General features: G+C 34.4%; 1 protein-coding gene across 5 annotated transcripts in view; it reads right to left on the bottom strand.

Annotated features, from left to right (window-relative positions):
* Positions 1–24,406, bottom strand: part of LOC128590134 (general transcription factor II-I repeat domain-containing protein 2-like) — a 92,349-nt gene that overhangs the window by 44,903 nt on the left and 23,040 nt on the right. For 2 of the 5 annotated variants that reach the window (XM_053597312.1, XM_053597311.1), the window contains exon 2: positions 8,263–8,481. The exons of the other annotated variants lie outside the window; for them this stretch is intronic. The gene's annotated coding sequence lies outside the window, so the exon portion shown is untranslated. The remainder of the gene's footprint in view (positions 1–8,262; positions 8,482–24,406) is intronic. 5 annotated transcript variants of the gene reach the window in all.

Raw genomic sequence — 24,406 nt, 5'->3', positions numbered from 1 at the left:
ACCAGAAACACTTATAAAAAGAACCTAATTAGAACGAAGACTACCTTGTTTACTTCCCAGTCATTACTATGCTCAAATAGAACTATCTTTATGACTTTCAACACCATAAATTAGTTTTTCCTATTTTAAAATTTTACACAGATATAATTATATCATGTATGTATGTATGTGTGTACATATATATATAGTTTTGAATTGGTTTACTTCATTCAACATTATGTTTGTAGATTCATCTAGGTAGTAACCTGCAGCTACAGTAATTCATTAATTTTCATTAATGTTTAACATTTCATTGTATGAATATAGTAAAATTTATTGATTTGTTTAACTATTAACATACATCTGAGATGTTCCAGACTTGGAGCTGTTAAGTATAGTGCTATCATGTACATGTTAGTACATGCCCTTTGGTATACATACGTTAAACATTTCTTTTCAAGATTATATGTAACTGCTAGATCATAGATAGACATTAACTTTATTAGACACTGCCAGTTTTCAGTAGTTGTAGCAGTTTATCTTCTAATAGCAGTGTATGATGGTTACAGTTACTCTCAGTCCTCATCAACAATTGGTAGTCAAACTATTAATTTAGAAACATCCCAGTACATGTGTATGTATGTATGTATGTATGTGTGCAGTGTAATTTTTAATTTTAATTTCCATTTCCTTGATAATCAATGACGTTGAGCTTATTTTTGATGTTGGTTGGATATTTGATGTCTCTTTTGTGTGACATGCCCATTGAAGTCTTTCCCCCGTTTTTCTATTTAGTTAACTTTTTCTTGATTTATGGAAGTTCTTTAAATATGACTTAATTGCCAGACAAATGTGATTAACATATCCTCTCATGCTTGGTGACTTGCTTTTATTACTTTCTTTTAAAAAAAATAATTAGTGGTGATTTTATTAAAGTTTATATAGGTCATATGGAAATGGGTTATATTTCATAGTATGCAACATTGGTTTATTTTTCATTTTTTTTCAAGCTAACAGTATTAATTTAACGTGATGGGTGGTACTCAAACAATAGATATTGTTGTACACAAATGTAGGAAGTATTCAAGTCTTTTTTTGGAAAGTTGTGGTTTCTGTTTCAGTTTTCTTCTTTTTATATTTCAGAATATCATAAGAGTACAAACATTTTGGTTGCATAAGTTGTATTTTTACAGTTTGAGTCAAATTTATAAGTGTACCCATCACCTAGATATCATGCATTTTACCCATTTTTAGGTATGAATTTATCTGTCCCTGCCTGTCTGCTCCCACCTGCTTGGTTTTCCCTGAATTTTAATTCCAGGTGTGCCCATGGGGTTGAATGAGAACAATTAGTTCCAATTTAGTATATGTAGTGTTTGTTTTCCTGTTCTTATAATACCTCACTTAAAAGAATGGTCTCTAGTTCTATCTAGGTTGTTAGAAAGGTATTAGTTCATCTTTTTTATTAATGTTTTCATAGTACTCCATGGTATACATATGCCACATTTTATAGATCAACTCACGTATTGATGGGCCCTTAGGTTGTTCCACATATTTGCAATTGTGACTTACATTGCAATAATCATTCATGCACAAATGTCTTTGATAAAATTTCTTTTTCTTTTTTTTTTGTCTTTGAGTAAATCCCCACTAGTGAGATTGCTGAATCTAATAGCAGGTCTGCTTTTAGCTCTTTGTGGTATCTCCATACTACTTTCCAAAGAGATGATGAATAATTTTCAATCCCACCAGCAGTGGGACTTTCTCTCCACATTCATGCTAACTTCTGTTCTTTTGAGACTTTCGGATAAATGCCATTCTCTCAAGGAAGTTAGGTTTTGGTCATTGTGGTTTTGGTCTTTATTTCCTTGATGATTAGCAACTCTGAGCATTTTTTTCATCTTCTATTATTATTATTATTTTACTTTATTTGCTTTTGAAAAACTTCTGTTTGTGTCTTTTGTCCACATTTTTATGGGGTTGTTTATTTTTTCTTGTTGATATTTTTGCATTCTTCATGGATTCTGGCTATCAACCCTTTATTGAAAATATATCATGGAAATTAAAGGATTATGTGGTCTTTGTTGTAATTCTATGTATGTGGTGAATTACATTTACAGATGTTCATATGTTGAATCATCCTTGCATCTCTGGGATAAAGCCCACTTGGTGAATCGTTTTTTGAAGTGACACTAAATTCAATTGCTGAGAATATTTGCATCTAAATTCATAAGGGATATTGGTCTGTAGTTTTCTTTGTTGTGTCCTTTCCTGACTTTGGTATAAAGGTGATACAGGCTTCATAGAATGTACTTCGAGAGAATTCCTTCTTTCTCAAGTTTATGTAATAATTTATGTTGTGCATGTACCTGTTCTTCTTTGTAGGTTTGAAAAAATTCAAATGTGAAACCATCTGGTCTGGAACTTTTATTTGTTGAAATATTTTTTAATTATTGCTTTAATTTTGATACTTGATTTGGGTCTGTTCAGGATTTCTATTTCTTCTTGACTGAGACTAAGGCAGTACTGTGTTTCCACGAATTTGTCCTTTTATTCCACATTTTCATGTATATAAGCATAGAAATTTTTATAATATTCAGGCATAATGTTTTGTATTTCTGTGATATAAGTTGTGATTTTTCCTTTTTCATTTTTGATAGAGCTATTAGAGACCTTTCTTACCTGTTTCTGGTTAATCTAGCAAGAGGCCTGCCAATATTGTTCATCTTTTTAGAGAACCGACTTTTTGTTTCATTAATCTTCTGAATAATTCTTTTGCTATTTATTTCTTTAAGTTCTGAGTTTGGTTATTTTTTTTTCTTCTGCCAAGTTTGGAATTGGTTTGTCCTTCCTTTTCAAGTTCCTGAGGACTATTCTTTAGATTGCTGATTTGTGATTTATCTGTCTTTTGGATTTAGGAATTTAATACTATGAGTTTTTCTCTCTGTAATGCTTTTGCTGTATGAAACAACTTTTGATAATTTGTGTCTCCATTATCATTTAGTTCAAAGAATCTTTTGATTTACATTTTTATTTCTTCCTTGACCAAAATATCATTCAGCAATAGGTTGTTTGGTTTCCATGACTTTGTGTAGAGATGAATGTTTCTTTTGGAATTGATTTCTAATGTTATGCCACTGTGTTCTGAGAAGATACATGGTATAATTTCTATTTTTTAAATATGTTGAGACGTGTTTTGTGGCCTCAGATGTGATCAGTCTTAGAGAATGGTCCATGAACTCATGTGGATAATGTATATTGTGTAGTTTTGGAATAGAATATTCTATAGAAGTCTGTTAGGCCCATTTTTTCTAGAGTTCTATTTGAGTACATTGTTTTTGTGCTTATTTTTCTGTCTAGAAGATCTGTCCACTTCTCTTAGTGAGGTGTTGAAGCCCCTAGCCATTATGGCACTGCTGTTTATCATTTTGTTTAGATCAAATATGATTTATGTTATGAATCCAGGCCCTCCCATGTTAGGTGCATAAATATTTAGATTGTTAAGATTTCTTGTTGAATTGCACCTTTCACCATTGTAATGACTATCTTTTTATTTTTTTTACTTTTATTGATTTAGTCTGTGTTGTCTGATATGAAAATGGCTATACCAGCTTTCTTTTGACTTCCATTTGCATGGAGCAGCATTTTTCATCCTTTCACCTTGAGTTTAAATGAGTCATTGTGGGTTAGATGTGTTTCCCTGAGACAACAGATACTTGTATTATATATTTTTATTTATTCATCCAGCATATGTCTCTTGAGTGGGTAATTCAAGCCATTTGTTGAAAGAATTAATAAGAGGAGTGAATTTCTGTTCATCCTGTTGGGTGACCCTTATTGTTTTATTTTTCCTGTAGACACAATGTGTTATCTGGGCTCTGAACTTTAGCTTTTGGATGATTTTACACTGCCTCAGTGTCTATTGTGCTGATGAGTGCATAATGCAATTCTGAGCGCTTTCTGTAGGCCAGGTCTTGTTTTCACATGTTCCCTACATGTTTCCTTGTTGGAAAAAGTTTTTATTTCTCCTTTATTAAAGAAACTTAGTTTTGCAGGGTACAAAATTCTAGGCTAGCCTTTATTCTGTTTTAAAAGACTGAGAATGTATCCCCATTTCATTCTGGCTTCTAAAGTTTCAGTTGAGAAATCTACAGTTCATCTGATAGGTTTTCCTTTGCCTGTTACCTGTTTTGTCTTACTGCTCATAGGAGTGCATCTTTCCTTTTTTTGGGGAGGGGAGAACAGAGTCTTACTTTGTTGCCCTTGGTACACTTCTGTGGTGTCACAGCTCATCGCAACCTCAAACTCTTGGGCTCAAGTAATCCTTTTTGCCTTAGCCTCTCAAGCAGCTAGGACTTTAGGCACCTGCCACAACAGTGGGCTATTTTTAGAGATGGGGTCTGGCTTGAGCTCAGGCTGATCGCAAACTCCTGAGCTCCTCTTTCATATTTACTTTGGACAGCCTAATGACTGTGTGTCATGGTGACTGCATGTTTGTGCTGAATCTCCCAGAAGTGGTATGTGCTTCTTGTACCTGGATGTCTATATTTCTACCAATACCAGGGAAATTTTCCTTAATTATTCACTCTGATAAACTATCCACCCTTGTCTATTTTCTTCTTCGCTCTCAGGATACACACAACTGTTATATTTTCCCTATCACATAATCTGACATTTCTTGTAGACTTTGTTCTCTTATTCCTCTGTTCTATCTTTTCAACTGACTTGTTTAACTTAATGGTGTTTCTGTGTTTTGTCTGAAATTCTTTCATTCATTTGATCTAGCTTATTCTTAAAACTTTTCACTGTGTTTTGTATTTCCTTGATTGCATTTTTCATTTCTAGAAGCTCTGCTTGATTTTTTTTAATACTTCAATTTCTTTATTCTTTGCCTACATTGTTTTTGTGGTTTCTTGGTGTTGGTTTTCTATTTTCCATTGTATTTTGTTGAGCTTTCTTACAATTCATATTAAACATTTTTCATCTGTCATTTAAACCATTTCATTTAGGTTGGCATCCATTGGTAAGGAATTATTGATTTCTTTTGGTGTTGTCCTTTTGCCCTGATTTTTCATGTTCCTGGAGTTCTTCACTGATTCTTTCTCATCTGACATTTTAATCGAGAGTTGAGGGTGCTAGGGCTGGCTTATGGACTTCCCAGTCCCCAAAGATTGATATTTGTGCCATGAAGAGGAATGCTGGTACTGAGTTGTCTTTGAGTGTTTTAGTAGGTTTGATGAACTTGTTGGGTTACCTCTGAGCTGTTGTCTTCACCTCTTCCAAATGGAGTGTAATGAGATTGATCCCTCAGTCTAATCTTGGTGTGGTGGATTGTACTGGTGGAAGGAACTATGTTTAACTTTGGGGTTGTTCCTCATATCATTGATAGTAGTTTACCTAGAGTTTGCAGTGAGGGGCCAGCTGCCAAGGTAATCTTTTTTTTCCCATGTAGGCTCTGGACCTCCAGGTGAGGCACTTGAATGCCCCAAGATTTAGGAGGGACCCCAGAGCTCCCAGGGGATTGCTTGGTTCCTACTTCCCCTGAGGCGAGGGGAAGAGCAACACAGATCATGAGTGAACTTCAGGAGCCTGAGAGGTTTTGCTAAGGCTCAACCCAGCTCAGAGGTTGCTTATCTGGGCACTAGGGGAAGCTGCTGATAAGGAGTTCAGAGCAATTTCTTCAAGCCAGGAAGGCTATGTCTGGGGGAAGGGTCCGATTTGTGTAATTGAGATATCTCTTTCCCTCCCTACCCTCTTTCCCAGTTTTTCTTCTGGGTGCAGTAAAAGCTCTTGTATTTGCTCCCTGGAACTTCACAGCCCTCTTCTCCCAGACCAGTCCTAGTCCAGTATTCTGTGGCCACCCCAAATTGGCTCTTGAACTACCCTGTGGTCTGTGGTGCCTGACCTGCTAACTAGTGTCTTTGCTGTCAGCTGGGATAGGTATCTCTTGGCATAGAGAACTTTCATGGTTGCTGTGGGGGAGGGGGTTAGGCAGGCCATTGTCTCTCTGCACCACTCTCACGTGTGGGGGCGGATACCAGTCTACACCACCTATCCAGGCCACTAGTGCACAATTCCACAAAATGGAGCACAGAGAGAAATAGGCCTCTCAGCACCAAGCACTCTTATGGTTGCTGCGGGGGTGGGGTGAAGGGTCCTCGGTTTCCCTGGGCCATACTTGTGTCTACAGAGTGACCGTCTAGCCCACCTGTCCAAGCTGCCAGCAGGTGACCCTCTGTGAGGGCAGAGAGAAACAGGTCTCAAAGCACGGAGCGCTCACAGTTGCCACCGAAGATAGGGGTCATGGCCGCAAATCAACTAGGGCTCACACGGCTTTCATGATGCAGCGGATGCCGCAGATGGAGAGGAAGAGGCATGAAGGCGTGAAGAAAGCTGGTTGAGGTGAAGGCTATGTTGATTAGTAGGATGTAAGAACTCCAATTTGTACAAATAATCAACAAATAGAATCTCATATTGGCATAAATGTATTTATGATCTATGTACAAATGACTTAATAAAAAAAAATTAAAAAAAGCTGGTTCTCTGGTCCCTCATGGCACTATCCAATGCGGTGAGAATTTTTGCATCTCGCTGCTTGCCAAAGGCACCCAAGTGGAGAAGCAGAAAGACTCTTATCCTTTCACTTGGCTACTGGCCGTCTTCTCATCTTCTTTCTACTTCTTTGCAGCCCTTCTCGGTGGGCTTCCCCCAACCCCCACCACTATTGTCACTTCCAGCTCTCTGCACCTGAGCTGCGATTGCTCTCAGCTCTCCTCAGTCCAACCTTCCACTTTTGAGGTGGGACAATCTGAAGACTAGTCTCTAGTCGGCCATCTTCTCTACCTCCTTTCTCACTTGCTTGACACGTTTGATCACCAGAAGTTCTTAATAAGGTTTCTCACTTTATCATCCTGATTACCTTTATTAGCACTAATCGCCTTGGTTAGCACTTTTCCCCACTATTTGAGACACCTTTGTTATTCCACGTTCATGAAGATACTTTCCATTGTTATTTTCTAGAACCAACCTAACCAGCATAACTTTCCATGATGAAACTCTTCTCTATCTGTGCTGGTAAATAAGATAGTCACTAGTCACATATTAATACTAAGCTCTTGAAATGTGCCTATTACTACTAATAAAATGAATTTTTAAAGTTAATTCAAATTTAAATAGGCACATGTGGCCAGTGGTTATCTTATTGGATAACACTATTTATTTATTTTAGTTTTTAAAAATTTTCAGTTTGGTTTGCAATTCATCTGGAAGGGAGTTTTGTTTATATGAAGAGTCAATTAAACCAGCACTGTATTTTGGAAATTGCACCTTTTGTACCCAGATTGCAGTGAAACTTTTATATCTATATACATGTAAATGTGGGTGTCCTTCTTAATCCTATTCTATTCTGTTGTAAAATTTATCAGTCTTATTACATACTCTGTTAGTTATTGTAACTTTATAATATTATTTGATTTACAATATTGTAAGTCCAACACTTTTCTTTTTCAAGACTATTTTGACTATTCTTGGCTTTCCTTTGACTTTCCTAATTCTACATGAGTTTTCAAATTAACTTGGTATCTAAAAAAAGTTCTGGGACTTGATTGCGTTAAATCTAAGGATAAATTGGGAATAATTAGCAATATTAAATACTGCTTTTTTGTTTGTAAATGTAATAATTCCATTTACTTATCTTTTCTTCAATTTTTTTTATACTGATAGCTTTATTGATGGTATTACAGTAACATTGAGAGTTTTATCTATTCTTTTCATCGGATGTAACGTGCATAATTCCAGAAGAGGCATTCATATAGAACCACTGATGAACATGTTATCATTTAAGAAATTCCAAGGATCAAGGAAAAAATAAAGATTGATGCAGCCAAATCAATTAATTTTGCTTTTTTACTAATTTAAAATATATTCTGTCCTTGAAAACAGTATAAAGAGGGAATACATACAATAGTTACATAATATGTAAAAATTACTCATCATTACTAAGGTTAAAAGGGCTTTTTTTTTTTTATTAAGTCATTTGTACATAGATCATAAATATGGAAAAAAATATCCAGTGTACTCAGTACTACTGTGAAACCAATTTAGAATCACTCACACTTGCATATGAAGATGAAACACAACTTTTCTTCAATTTTAATAAATAATATTTAGTTTTCTTTGTAGAAGTCTTATACATCTTATATTGTAAATAGTGTAATTCTTAAAGTTTAATTTTTTAATTCTTGATTGTTGGCATATAAAAATACCATTTAGTTTTATATTGACCTTGTATAGTGTAATCCTGCAAACTTCCTGTTTTAGACATAATATTTTGTAGGTTCTTTAGGGTGTGCTATATATGCAGTCATGTCAACTGAGAGCAATGGCAGTGTTATTTCCTCTTCTCTAGGCCTCTTAGTTTTCTTATCCTCTTGCACTGGTTTTGTCTTCTAATTAGATATTGAATAGATGTGTTGATAAGGGGCATGGTTGTTTCTTTCAGATCTTAAGAAGAAAGATTAAAACAATTTACCTTAATGATAGTGACTACAGGCATTTTTCATTAGAGATTCAATTCAGTTTCTTCTATAGTAGATATAAAAGATATAGATACACACACTATATATACACATGTTAATTCTATAGCCCATTAATTAGTAAAGATAATTAGAGAAACCAAAATAATTTCCATTTATTCTGAGTGTATTTATTGAGTATTTTTAATACTGTGGTAGTTTCAATTAAAAATAAACAAATATTTGAATAGACATTTCCCCAAAGAAGTACACAAATGACCAACAAATGAAGATGCTTGATATCATTAGTCATTAGGGAAATAAAAATCCAAACCACATGAGATACCTCTTAATGACTAGTAGGATGGCTAAAATTAAAAAAGTCAATAACAACAAGTAATGACCAGGATGTGAAGAAATTGGTACCTCATAACTTTTAAACCCTGGCTGTGTTTAAAAAGTTGTAGTCAATTTGAAAAACAGCTTAATTATTCATCAAAACATTGCACATAGAATTATTCTATGATCCCACAATTCCATTCCTAGGTAAATTCCCAAGAAAATTGAATAGGTATTGAAACAAAAACTTATACATGGATATTTATTGAAACATTATTCATAATAACTAAAAAGAATCAGCAAATTGAATGTCCACCAACTATTGAATTTGATAAACAAAATGTGGAATACCCATACAATATAATATTATCCTGCAATTAAAGAGAACGAAGCTCATGTATCCACTACAATATGGCTGGACTTTAAAAACATTCACTTTTATTTGCATGGTTCATACATACAATGAAGTTGAATGATTCCATTCATATAAAATACTCAGAATAGGAAAATTTCAAGAGCTAGAAAGTAAGGCTGATTGTAATGATGAGGAGGTTGTTGAAAAGGGAGTTTTTAATAAAGAGTATGGATTTTTTATTTGTGGTAATGAAAATAATCTAAAATTAGATTGGTAGAGTTACGCAACTCTGTGAGTACAGAATTACTTTATTGCATACTTTCGGTGGGTGAATTTTGTTTTGTTTGTGAATTACAATAAAAAACCTGTTTATAAAATAAAGTAAAATAATGGATATCATGATAAAACATTTTAATAATATAAATTTTATTAAATACATATATAAAAAGTATTATCTTTCAAAATATTTTCACTAATTACTTCTCTGACCTCTTTTTGCAAATATGTTCTGAAGTCTATGATTATGAAAGCAATTTTCTGTTTGAGACAACTAATTACCTATTAATTCAATGAAACAGATGGCTAAGAAGAGTATCTTGCTCTAAATTGATTAAGGCAACCTCTCACCATTATTTTTCAGGATTAAAAAGGACATTCAAATTACACAGTTGGAAAAAAACTACAATGTGGTTTGCTATAACTTTGAAAAAACATTTTTTTTATAAAAAGCAAATCAGGTATGTTAAGTTTTGACTTAGTATTTTGATGGGTACTTTGTGAGAAATAATGAAAGACAAGCTATGTTAATGCATAAGCTATAATTGTTGGAGGGTACATAATATTCTTTCTATATTTACTAGTAAATAATTTACACACTTGTGAAGATAATACACTGTTAATTCCATTGAGAAGGCTTGACTTCATTTCTAACTTTTCCTATCACAAAATTTCACGTTGTGCGTGAATGGTAGTTATCTTAGTCAGGGTTCTCCTGAGAAATGGAGCCAATGCATATATAAAGAGATTTATCGGCTCACATGATTATGTGAGCTGAAGAGTCCAAAATCTGCAGAATGTGTTGCTGGGCAGACTAGAGACCCAGGATAGCCATTGGTGCAGATTAAGGTCTAAGGCAGTTTGTTGCAGCACTTTGAACTATTAAATGAGACCAGCTCATTTTGGAGGGCAACCTACTTTATCCCAAATTCACTGATTTATTTATTTGTTTGTTTATTTTATTTATTTATTTTTGAGACAGAGTCTCAAACTGTAGCCCTGGGTAGAGTGCTGTAGCTTCATAACACCTATGCATCATAGAACCTCCAACTCAGACTCAAGTGATCCTCTTGCCTCAGTTTTTCTATTTTTAGTAAAGATGGGGTCCAGGTTTTGCTCAGGGTAGTCTTGAACTTGTGCGCTAAAGCAATCCACCAGCTTCACCTCCCAGAGTGCTAAGATTATAGGCGTGAGCCATCACACCTGGCCAAATTCGTGGATTTAAATGCTGAACTTAACCCATAGTACCCTCTGAGTGTAAAATTAACCACCCTGGTATTTAAAAAATATATATTGGTAACATCTTAGGGAGGACCATATGAAACGTACATTTTCTCAGAAATTACCAGTTAATACCTTTGTCTTTTATCTCTAGATGTTATTTATCTGCCATGACACTTTCTCAATAAGCCCATCTGTCTCTATGCCTTCTACCTCTCTGTATCTTCTCCATGCCTTTTTTTTTTTTTTTTTTTTTTGCAGTTTTTGACGGGGCTGGGTTTGAACCTGCCACCTCCTGCATATGGGGCCAGCACCCTACTTTGTTGAGCCCACAGGCACCGCCCCTCCTTGTCTTTTATTGTCCTCACAACCTTTACCAATGTTACTAGCCAAACATGCACCCAAACCATACTTTGTATGCTACAACTTCAAGTGTCTTTTTTTCCCTAAAAGGCAAACAGATATTCTTGAACATGGTAAATATTTATATAAAGGAACAAAAACAGATGAATGAAGGTATAGTGTAAAATAAAAAGGAGAAAAAAGGAAGAAAGAAAATTATGTGAATGTATCATGTTTTAAAAAATTATTGTGGGATAAATTGAATTAACTTGACTTTTTTTTCTGCTAAAATCAAAAAAGGAAAGTAGTTTCATAACATCAATAAGAACTAATTGGGTGATAAAAATGAGAGACAGATGCTAAGGGCATTAGAGAGGAAGAAAAGCATTCTGACTGGTTAAATAAAGGATATAAAATTGTTAAAGATTTTCAAGGTTATGTCTTATATCATAGTTCAAGTCAAATTTCCTACTTTAACTGTAAACATGTACAGAATAGATTGATATGTAGCAAATATGACACTTTCATAAACACATGAAAAACAAAATATAAATATTGTAAATTGTTAGCAAAAGATTTGATGTTAATACAAAAAACTCACTCACTTGTACAGTTCTCTGATCTATTGACAGATCTTTCAGAAATTTACAGAATTCTAATTTTTCTTATTAGTGTCAGATTCTATGTAGTAATTCAATTTCTCATCACTTTTAATACATATTTTCATTTGCAACTGTTTAAAATGATGCCATATTATTATACATAGTAAAATATTGATGGTTATATTAAAAGAAATCATCTACATATCATTCAAAGTTAAAAACTGGTTCACAAAATTTATGTGTCTTGTTTGAAAAAGTATTTAATGCATTTCTATCTAAGGTATTTTGTGTTTACCTTGAGCCCATTGCAATAGCAACATGTAATTCAAGTAAATTAAAATCTAATTTGAAATATTGGGGCTGACAACATAAAAGTAAATATCTCTTTCAACAAAGTCCCTACATATGAAAATCTTAGTTCAAATCTTTGTTAAATACACAATATTTAAACAGAGTATTGTTTTTTTTTTTTTTTTTTTGCTATTGACAAATTTCATGCTAAGGTACAAATGCAATTGGAGTATGAGAGTATAGAATATTAATATATTGGTTTAAATTTAATTTTAAAGATTTGTGTGATAACCCTAAAATGTGTATAGTTTGATTAGCTGTTATAGGAGACAGTGTAGTTGGCCTTAGTTAACGCCTTTCCTAATCTTTTCACTTGTCCTCCTCTACTGTATGCTTTTCAAAGCTAAAAATCAAATCCCCATCCATGCTTACAGCTTGGGGCAGCCAAGTGTTCCCTGGAAGTGCAGATTTATCCTGCCAAACAGAGGGGACAATTAAAAAGATGAAAGCTGTGAAGTATGAAAGATGGTTGACCCAAGAAAGATCAATGGGGGAGGGAAGGTGCCACTGAGGGAGGATAGAAAGAGCTTCATTTTCCCAGGTATTTTCAGAGCCTTCACTAGTTCCATGCTCCTCTCAGAATTTCATGGTATGTGTAACAAAACTCTAATTTCTTTAATTTAATTTAATTTAATTTTTTATTTATTTTTATTTTTTTTTATTAAATCATAGCTGTGTACATTAATGTGATCATGGGGCACCATACACTGGTTTTATAGACCATTTGACATATTTTCATCACACTGGTTAACATAACCTTTCTGGCATTTCTTAGTTATTGTGTTAAGACATTTATATTCTACATTTACTTAGTTTCACATGTACCCTTGTAAGATGCACCGCAGGTGTAATCCTACCAATCACCCTACCTCCGCCCATCCTCCCCCTCCCTCCCCTCCCTCTCCCTTGTCCCCATATTCTTAGCTTGTAACTGGGTTATAGCCTTCATATGAAAGCCAAAAATTAGTTTCATAGTAGAGCTGAGTACATTGGACACTTTTTATTCCATTCTTTTTTTTTTATTATTAAATCATAAGTGTATACATTGATATGATAATGGGGCATCATACACTCGCTTCATAGACCATTTGACACATTTTTATCACAGTGGTTAACATAGCCTATCTGGCGTTATCTCAGTTACTGTGCCAAAACCTTTTTGAAGGTGCTGTTGGTCATGATTTTGTTTATTTGAAGCCAAATTCATTACCAAATAATAAAGCCACTATTAATTTTCATTTTTATTATTTTTAAATTATGTATATTTACTTAAATATTGTAAAAGGCACATTTTTAATGCATTTATCATGGATATAGAAATGTGTGTCTTAAGAGATGTCCAAAACAGAAATGACACATCAATAAAATCAAGAATCATCATGTTTGAACATTACAGCTAAAAATTATTTAGAGTCTTTTAGTAATATGAAATACAGATGTGAATTATATTTAGTTCTGCACAACTACCAAATATTTGATGCTTGCAATGTGCCAAATTCTATTCTAGGTATTTTACATGAGTCATTTTTATCTTTTTCGAATCTTCGCAATAACACTACAATGAAGATAACGATTTTACAAAGGGCCAAACAGGGACTAAAGTGGATAAAAAATCAGCCAGAATGTGTGTGATTGGGAAGTAACTGATCCAGGATTCTTACCAGCTCTCAGCAAGGACAACTGTCTGTCCTCTTGCAGACATCCCATTTCCTGTGAACGGTGCTGGTTCAGGTTTGAAAATTGCTGCTTTTTTCTCTTTCCACCACTGGCCAAATTCATATTTAAAATAGTTTATTCATGTGTTTTTTATGCATCACACTCTCATTTTTGAAGAGAAAAAAGTCTTTTTTGATGAATAATTTCATTTTAATGCTTTAATTTTCCATGGGAATCTATCAGATGAAGATTGATGGTGTGATACATTTGACAGTTGAGGGAATATATAAGACATGAGCTCAAAGAGAAGTTCTGGATAAATGTCATTGCTTCTTGCATGTAGATATTTATCTTGATATGTTTCACCAAATATTCACTCATTCCATACATTTGTGCTAGTTTCTGTGCTACACCCTGGGGTTACCAGTAAAGCAAAGATTCTTCCCTCAAAGTGTTTATATTAATAGTTTATCTGGGGGCATGCCTTTTTACAATGCAAATGAAAAATGTAGGAAAAGGGTCAGGACAGCTAAGAGGGAGTTTGCAAATTGTGATCTTAAAGGGCTCCTGGATGACCAGTGAGTGGTGGTGGAAGTCCAAATCAGTTTTCCCCTTGAAGCCCTGTGCCTCCATAGAGGCAGTGTCCAGTCAAGGGAGTCTTGTTTGTTTCTTATTGAATACATTTCCACTAGCTGGCCAACCCTAAATGCATTATCATTATTCTTCCATGCATCTCTCTGCACTGGTTGGAAGAAGTGCTGTTCCTTCATAAAAGGACAAGGAAAGTGGCAGCATCAGCCATTATATTAGTGTGCGAAAGGAACCCCCAATCTTATTCAACATGGCAAAGGAAATTTACCTCAAATAATAGCCAAGAATCTCATCTTTGCAGACCATCAGAGCTCTCTGGTGCAGAGGATACAGAGGTGGTGTATCAGAACAAAAATATGCGGAAAATCAATAAAATATGCTCAAGAAAGTTGAATTCTGAAAACTTTGTTTATCAAGTATCATGGTGAGAAGGTTGCACAGATCTCGAAGACTTCCTACTCCAGAGTAGGAATGATATAAATATATATTTTGTACTTAAACAGTCTCTATCCATATAACAATAAGATACAGAAATTAGAGATTTACTCATAAAAGGATGATCTTATAAATTTTACCTTACTTACACATCAACTTAAAGACCTCCTGGAGAATGCTGATGTATAAAAGAAATAGTCTCTTATCTCATAATAAACTGAAATTTTTTATTTAGATATTGTAAGGGAAATTAGTTATAATTTGGAAAGAACTGTTGACCTCAAGAGAATCAATATTTTTTCTTATTTATAATCCATGAGGTATATTTATTCTTAGGTAAATCTATCTAGTGTGCAGTTCAGTATAATAGATTTTAATGTGATAGAAGGTATAACATTTATTGATTTAATTTGAATTTTCACATTGCAACATACCTTTAAAATAATACCACTTGTTGAGTTTTGGGTAGAATCAAATAACATCCACAATTTTCTGAAACACTATTAAAATACTCCTGTCTTTTCCAACTGCGTACCTGTGTGAAGCTATATTGTCTTTAGTTAAATCGATCAATACAACAGTTAGCAACAGTTGAATGCAAAATCATATTAGAATCCACCTATCTTCTACAGTCAGACATAGGAAGAAATTTGCAAAAATGTAAAATATATTCCACATTTTCACTACCATTTTTTGCCTTGAAAAATAGTTAATATAGAAAAATGTTATTTATGTTAGTATGGAATAAAATTATTATCTTTATTTTGAATGAATCACTCTATGATTTTAAGCTTTCTCAGTTTTACCTACCTGTTCAGTAATATTGATAGGCATAATCTGAACAAACAAAGGCCTTTGGGTCCCTTGATAATTTATTTTGATAGCTTTATGGGGGTATAACTGGTTTATAATAATCTTTACATATTTACTGAAAGTAATTTGATAAATTTGATGGATTACACCTATGATTTCACCACTACATTCAATATAGTAAATATACAAATGTACAACAAATATAGTAAATATAGAAAAGGTTCCTTTTGTCCTTTTGTGATTACTTTTTCCCACCCCTTGCCTACCAGTCAACCAGTGGTGTGCTTATTGTTCCTATAAGCTAGTTTCATCTGCAAAATTTTATGCAAATGAAATCAAGTGCATTCACTCTTCATTGTCTGGTTTCTGTCAGTCAACAAATTTTATTTTGATGTTTGTTCATTTTGAGTGTGCTAATAGTTCACTTAGGTATCTTTAAGTTTTCAGCTGCTAAAGCGACGTGGACATCCATGAATAAGCTTTTGCATGGGTACACGTGTATGTTTCTTTCCTTCCACCAGGGTAAATACATAGGGTCATACGGTAGATGGGCATTTTAAGAAATTGCTGAACTGTTTTCCAAAGCGGTTGTGCCTTTCTATATTCCTTTCAATAGTGTATGAGGGTTTCATTTGTTCAATAGTTTTGGTTCACACTTGATAAAATCAATGTTTATAATTTAATTCTTTTAATAGATGTGCAGCTACCTCCTTCTGTGCTTACTTTACATCTACTTTACAAAAAGATGTTAAAAATCTTTTCATATGTTTACTTTTAAGCTGTATATTCTAATTGTTGAAGTGTCTAAGTCATTTGCTATCTCTTTATTGAATCATTTATTCTCTAATTAATGTTTTTGAGGGTTCTCATGAACTCAGGTATAAGTTTCTTTTCAACTATTTTCTCTCCATTGGTGAATGATTTTTTTTTCAGTGTTTTTCAGCTTAAAGTGAATTTAACAGTATATTTCAAAAGAAAGAAATTGTTTTAATGAGGATTAATTTAACTTTTTTTTGTTTGTTTTATGAATTCTATTGCTGTTATTGCATCTCACAAGTCTTTATCTAAACCAAGGATACACAAATTTTTCTTTCTCTTTTTTTGTCTTTATCCAGAATTTGAAAACTTGTAAGCTTGCATTTAGACTTAGATTCTATTTGGAGGGTTTTTTTTTTTTTTTAGTTTATTTTTGTTTAAGATAGATTAAAACTGATTTTTATGTGAATATATAATTGTTATTGCTTTTTTTTGCTGTTGTTGAAAACATCATTTCTTCACTGAATTGCTTCTGTTGAAATCAGTTGAAAAAGAATGCTCCGGTGTATTTCTGTATAATCTATTCTGTTTTACTCATCTATTTGTTTATGATTATGCCAGCACCACACTGCTTTGATTATGGCAGCTTTTAATAAGTCTGGAAATAGAAATTAAGTAACAATAGTTCTCACCTTTCTTCTTCTTCTTTTTTTCATTAAATCATAGCCGTGTACATTAATGCAATCATGGGGTACAATGTGCTGGTTTTATATACAATCTGAAATATTTTCATCAAACTGGTTAACATAGCCTTCCCAGCACCCTCTTAGTTACTGTGTTAAGACATTTATATTCTACATTTGGTAAATGTCACATGTACCCTTGTAAGATGCACTGTAGGTGTGGTCCCACTAATTACCCTCCCTCCACCCATCCTTCTTCCTTCACTCCCCTCCCTCTTTTCTTTTTAAAGTTGTTTAAGTTTTTCTAGATTGTTTGACTTTTTTCTTTTCTTTTCTTTTTTCTTTTTTTTTTTTGTGTGTGGTTTTTGGCCAGGGCTGGGTTTGAACCCGCCACCTCCAGCATATGGGATCAGCGCCCTATCCCTTTGAGCCACAGGTGCCGCCCCTTGTTTGCCTTTCCACATGCATTTAGAATCAACTGTTAGTTTCCACCCAAAAAAGTTTATTGGAATTTTCATCAGAAGAGATTGAATTTATGGATCAAACTGGACAGAAATTATATCAATGTGTAGTCTTCTGACCCATGAGCACATCTCTCCATTTATTTAAAATTTCTATAATTTGTCACAGGAATATTTTGTATTTTTCAGTGTATTCTTTTACATGTCTTATCAGATTATCCCTGCCAGAATATCTCTATTTTGAGTTTTAATAGCCCAAAATAAATATTTTTATTATAATAAACTAAAAAAATCATTATAGCAGCAGATGTGTTAATTTTGTATTTTATCATTTCTATCAGTTCATTTTCAATTTTAATTTCCAATTGTATGTTGCTAGTTCATAAATTGATTTTTATTTATTATTCATCCATCCTTTAACCTTAATAATCTCATTTATTAGTTATAGTAGCTTCTTTGTAGTTTTATTGGGTATTTTATTTATTTTAATATATATAAAATAATTTTGCCTATAAATGAAGACTGTGTATATTTATTCTTATCCAACTTGGATGCCTTTTATTACTGTTTCTAACCTTCTAACACTGGGTATAAACTCTAAGATTATATTGAATAGAAATGAGATGGGCATCCTTAATTTGTTCTGATCCTTCGGTGTTCCACAATTAGTGATGATGTTAGCTGTGGATTTTATTAGAGGCTGTTTATCGGGTTGAAGGAGCTACTATTATTATTTTTCAGAATACAGGTGTCCCCAAAGTCGCCCCAAAGTCACCATACATAGTGAAAAAATGGGAAATTGTAGTTAAATAAACCATTATTAACAAAATATTCACTGTAAAATATTTAGAAAATATTCTCTAAGTATTTTCCATGTCTTTGGTTTTTACTTTCTCTCTCTCTCTTTTTTTTTTTTTTGAAGGGAAGAAATCTGCTCTGTTTATTGAGAGATGTGCTGCTCTGAGACTTAACATTAATTTGTATCCTAGAAGAATTGGTCTGGTTATTGGAGAAACATAATTCAAAAATATCCAGCATTCAGGAGAGACTTCTAGTGATGATAAGTAGCTGTTACTTTTATTCTCATCCTTAGTCTAAAGAACAGTAGAGATACATCAGTTGGTTGTTCTTCACACTGTTCATAGTGCCTGAGAGTGGACCTTTGCATACCATCTGATTCTTTTTTTTTTATTATTAAATCATAGCTGTGTACATTAATATGATCATGGGGCATCATTCACTAGCTTCACAGATTTACCAAGTTTCACGTATACCCTTGTAAGATGCACCACTGGTGCAATCCCACCAATCCCCTTCCCTCTACCCACCTCCCCCCTACCACCCCTCCCTTTTCCCCTTCCCCCTATTCTTAGGTTGTAACTGGGTTATAGCTTTCATGTGAAACCCCTAAATTAGTTTCATAGTGGGGCTGAGTACATTGGGTACTTTTTCTTCCATTCTTGAGATACTTTACTAAGAAGAATATCTTCCAGCTCCATCCACATAAATATGAAAGAGGTAAAGTCTCCATCTTTCTTTAAGGCTGCATAATATTTCATGGTGTACATATACCACAATTTATTAATCCATTTGTGGATAAATGGGCACTTGGGCTTTTTCCATGACTTAGCAATTATGAATAGGGCTGCAATAAACATTCTGGTAAAAATATCTTTGTTATGTTGTGATTTTTGGTCTTCTGGGTATATGCCCAATAGAGGCATTACAGGATTGAATGGCACATCTATTTTTAGACCTCCAAGTGTTCTCCATATCTCTTTCCAAAAGGAATGTATCAATTTGCATTCCCACCAGCAGTGCAAAAGTGTTCCCTTTTGTCCACAGCCACGCCAACATCTCTGGTCTTGGGATATTGTGATATAGGCTAGTCTCACGGAAGTTAGATGATATCTCAAAGTAGTTTTGATTTGCATTTCTCTGAAGATTAAAGATGATGAGCATTTTTTCATATGTCTGAAGGCCATGCACCTGTCTTCTTCAGAGAAGTTTCTCTTCTTGCCCAGCCTGCGATGGGATACCTTGTTCTTTTCTTGCTACTGCGTTTGAGTTCTCTGTGGATTCTGGTTATCAAACCTTTGTCAGAGACACAACCTGCAAATATCTTCACCCATTCTGAGGGCTGTTTGCTTGCTTTACTTACTGTGTTCTTGGCTGTGCAGAAGCTTTTTAGTTTGATCAAGTCCCAGTAGTATATTTTTGAAGCTGCTTCAATTGCTTGGGGGTCCTCCTCATAAAATACTTGCCCAGACCGATTTCTTCAAGGGTTTTCCCTGCACTCTCCTCTAGTATTTTTATAGTTTCATATCTTAAGTTTAAATCTTTAATCCAGTGAGAGTCTATCTTAGTTAATGGTGAAAGGTGTGGGTCCAGTTTCAGTCTTCTGCAGATTGCCAGCCAGTTCACCCAGCACCTTTTGTTAAATAGGGAATCTTTTCCCCACTGAATGTTTTTAATTGGCTTGTCAAAGATTAAATAACAGTAAGTAGCTGGATTCATCTCTTGGTTCTCTATTCTGTTCCAGACATCTACTTCTCTGTTTTTGTGCCCGTACCATGCTGTTTTGATCACTATCTATTTGTAGTATAGTCTGAGGTCTGGTAGCATAGTTCCTCCTGCTTTGTTTTTATTTCTGAGTAATGTCTTGGCTATTCGAGGTTTTTTCTGATTCCATATAAAATGAAGTATTGTTATTTCAAGATTGTTAAAGTATGACAGTGGAGCTTTAATAGGGATTGCATTGAAATTATATATTGCTTTGGGTAGTATAGACATTTTAACAGTGTTGAATCTTCCCAGCCATGAGCATGGTATGTTTTTCCATTTGTTAACATTTTCAGCTATTTCTTTCCTTAGAGTTTCATAGTTCTCTTTATAGAGTTCTTTCACGTCCTTTGTTAGATAAATTCCCAAATAGTTCACCTTCTTTGGCACTACTGTGAATGGAATAGAGTCCTTAACTGTTTTTCCAACTTGACTATTGTTGGTATATATAAAGGCTACCGATTTATGAATGTTGATTTTGTAACCTGACATGCTGCTGTATTCCTTGATCACTTCTAAGAGTTTTGTAGTAGAGTCCCTAGTGTTTTCCAGGTATACAATCATATCATCTGCAAAGAGTGAAAGTTTGATCTCTTCTGACCCTATATGGATACCCTTGATCGCCTTTTCTTACCTAATTGCGGTGGCTAAAACTTCCATTACAATGTTAAAAAGCAATGGAGACAATGGGCAGTTTTGTCTGGTTCATGATCTGAGTGGAAATGATTCCAATTTAACTCCATTCAATATGATATAGGCTGTGGGTTTGCTGTAGATGGTCTCTATCAGTTTAAGAAATGTCCCTTCTATACCAATTTTCTTGAGTGTTCTGATCATGAAGGGATGCTGGATATTATCAAAAGCTTTTTCTGCATCGATTGAGAGAATCATATGATCTTTGTTTTTCAATTTGTTTATGTGCTGAATTACATTTATAGATTTACGGATATTGAATCAGCCTTGAGACCCTGGGATAAAACCAACTTGGTCATGATGTATAATTTGTTTGATGTGTTGCTGGATTCTGTTTGTTAGGATCTTGTTGAATATTTTTGCATCTATATTCATTAGTGAAATTGGTCTATAATTTTCTTTTCTTATTGGGCCTTTTCCTGGTTTGGGGGTCAGGGTGATGTTTGTTACATAGAACGTGTTGGCTAGTCTTCCTTCTTTTTTTACCTTTTGGAACAGTTTGAGTAATATAGGTACTAATTCCTCTTTAAAGGTTTGGTAGAATTCTGACGTGAAACCATCTGGTCCCCGGTTTTTCTTTTTAGGGAGGTTTTGTGTGGTTGATGCTATTTCTGAACTTGATATCGGCCTGTTCAACATTTCCACTTGATTCTGGCTAAGTCTTGGAAGGTGACGTGCTTCCAAGTATCGGTCAATTTCCTTCAGATTTTCATATTTCTGAAAATAAAACTTCTTGTAATATTCATTAAGGATTTTTTGAATGTCTGAGGAGTCTGTTGTTATTTCATCTTTGTGCTTTCTGATTGATGAGATTAGAGATTTTATTCTTTTTATCCTCATTAAGTTGGCCAAAGGTTTATCTATTTTATTGACCTTTTCAAAAAAACAGCTTTTTGATTTATTTATCTGTTGTTTTATTCTTTTGTTTTTAATTTCATTTAATTCTGGTCTAATTTTGGTTATTTCTTTTCTTCTACTGGGTTTGGGGTTGGAATGTTCTTCCTTTTCCAGTTGCTTGAGATGTCCCATTAAGTTGTTAACTTCTTCTCTTTCCGTTCTCTTGAGGAAGGCTTGCAGTGCTATAAATTTCCCTCTTAGAACTACCTTTGCGGTGTCCCAGAGGTTCTGATAGTTTGTGTCTTCATTGTTGTTTTTTTTCCAAAAAATTGGTGATTTCTTTCTTAATCTCATCTCTGACCCAGCTATCATTCAGCATAAGGTTATTTAACTTCCATGTTTTTGTATGAGTATGCAGATTCCTGTTGTTACTCAGCTTAAGTTTTATTCCATGGTGGTCCGAGAAGATGCATGGAATAATTTCTATTCCTTTGAATTTACTGAGGTTAGACTTGTGACCTAAGATGTGATCGATTTTGTAGTAAGTTCTATGGTCTGATGAGAAGTATGTGTATTCAGTTTTGTTGGGATGAAATGTTCTGCAGATGTCTGCTAAATCCAAATGTTGGATGGTTAGTTTTAAATCTAAAATTTCTTTGCTCAGCTTCATGTTGGAGGATCGATCCAACACTGCTAAAGGAGTGTTGAAATCTCCAACTATTATGGAGCTGGAGGAAATCAAGTTGCTCATGTCTGTTAGAGTTTCTCTTATAAATTGAGGTGCATTCTGGTTGGGTGCATAGATATTAATAATTGAGATCTCATCATATTGAGTATTACTGTTAACAAATATGAAGTGACCATTCTTGTCCTTCCTTACTTTTGTTGGTTTAAAACCTAATGTATCTGCAAATAAAATTGCAATACTTTCTTTTTTCTGATTACCATTTGCCTGAAATATGGATGACCATCCTCATTTCTGAGTCTGTATTTGTCTTTTAAGTTAAGATGTGACTCTTGTATGCAACAAGTGTCTGGCCTGAGGTTTTGTATCCAGTCAGCTAACCTATGCCTCTTTAGAGGACAGTTTAAACCGTTCACATTAATGGAAGAATATTGATAAGTCTGGTGAAGTTTTGGGTATCGAGTTTTTCAAAAGTCCAGTGGACATTTTTAATCCTTACGCCAGTGTGGAAATTAGAGTTTGATCTGAAGTTTCTGAGTGAGTTTACTTTTGTGGTATAGGATTGGGTTGGTCATTATGGAGGAAAGGTCTGGAATATCCTGAAGAGCTGGTTTGGTTATTGCAAATTTCTTCAACATATGAATGTCATTAAAGTATTTAATTTCTCCATCATAAATGAAACTCAGTTTAGCTAATCCAGAGTTGAAAGTTATTTTGCTTTAGGAGATTAAAAGTCGATGACCACCCTCTTCTGGCTTGAAAAGTTTCGGCAGAGAGATCTGCAGTCATTACAATATTCTTCCCCTTGAAGGTAATGGTTTTCTTTCCCCCTGGCAGCTTTGAGAATTTCTTTCCTTCATATTAACTTTAGTGATGTTAATTATGATATGCCTGGGGGATGTCTTATTGGGTTGAGTCGTGCTGGGGTTCTGAAGCTGTCCGCTATCTGAATTTCAGAATCTCTAGGCATGTCTGGAAAATCCTCTTTCATAATTTCATGCAGAAGGGCTTCTGTGCCCAGTGAGGCACGTCATCTGTTTCTGGAACTCCAATGATTCGGATATTCGCCTTCTTTGAATTATCCCCGAGCTCTCCGAGAGAAAGATCCATTTTTGCTCTCCATTTCTCTTCCTCTTTGAGAGTTTTGGAGCATTCATTGGAGCATTGCTCCATTCTGTTGCTGAGGGATTCTAGTGTATTTTTCATATCTTTGAGGGCTGCAAATTCTTGCTTCAGTGTGTCTAAGTCTTTGGTGGTTTTGTCTTTAAATTCGTTAAATTCTTGAGACAACTTTTGAATTTCTCCTCAAATTCCTAATTCCACTTTTTTAATCTTGTCTGCAATCCAAATTCTGAATTTAATTTCTGACATCTCAGCCAGTTGTTTATGAATGGGATTTCAATTACATCTGCTATATCTTTCCTTGTGGGGGTTGATCTATTCTGTTTATTCATGTTACCAGAGTTTTTCTGCTGATTCCGCCCCATGGTTGTTTTACTTCCTTTGTTTTTTTTCCCCCTGGGGCTTTGTCGAGGGCCTGTACAGTGTTGTGGCCTGAAAAACTGAGGCCCTGTCTAGTGTGGTGGGGCTAAGTGGTTCTGTCTTGTTTTCAGCTGGTTTCTGTTCCACCCTAGCGAAACAGATACTCTGCATTGAAGTCTCAGCTTTTGTTTGTATCCTTGTGGTTGCAGCTGGCCTCAATGGGGTTGATGTGCGTACTTCAACCTTCTCTCTTAGTGCAGCTCAGATCCACCGGGTTACTTGCTAAATTTTTGTCCTTTCACTCTCCTTCTGGATGGGAGCCTCTGTGGAAAGCTGGCTTCAGTTAGCCATCTTGTCTCCTCCCCCCATCTCTGCTTTTTTCTTTTGATCTTTAAAATTTTTTTTTATTATTTTGGATTCATTGAATGTACAAAGAATGAGGTTACACTGATTGCATTTGTTAGGTAAAATGCCTCTTGAATTGTGTCCTGCCTTTCAAAAAGATGTGCCATCTCATTGTTAAATTTTGTAATGAATATTTTGTAAATTAAGGTATAGTTAGCTAAAATTTCCTATTGTCGCCTATGTACAATGACCCTATATATTATTGTTTTCCTTTATGTTTAGCTAACATTCAGTAATTATACTTTTATGGGAATGTGATAGTTCAGTGCATATATATAATATGTAAGGCTCCAATAAGGGTGATCCATCACCATGAGCATTTATAATTTCTGTGTGCTATGGACTTCAAACATTCTCTTATTTAGCTTT

This window comes from Nycticebus coucang, chromosome 7 (assembly GCF_027406575.1).
Source record: "Nycticebus coucang isolate mNycCou1 chromosome 7, mNycCou1.pri, whole genome shotgun sequence".
Lineage (NCBI taxonomy): Eukaryota > Metazoa > Chordata > Mammalia > Primates > Lorisidae > Nycticebus > Nycticebus coucang.
This window is presented reverse-complemented; position numbering and strand designations above follow the sequence as displayed.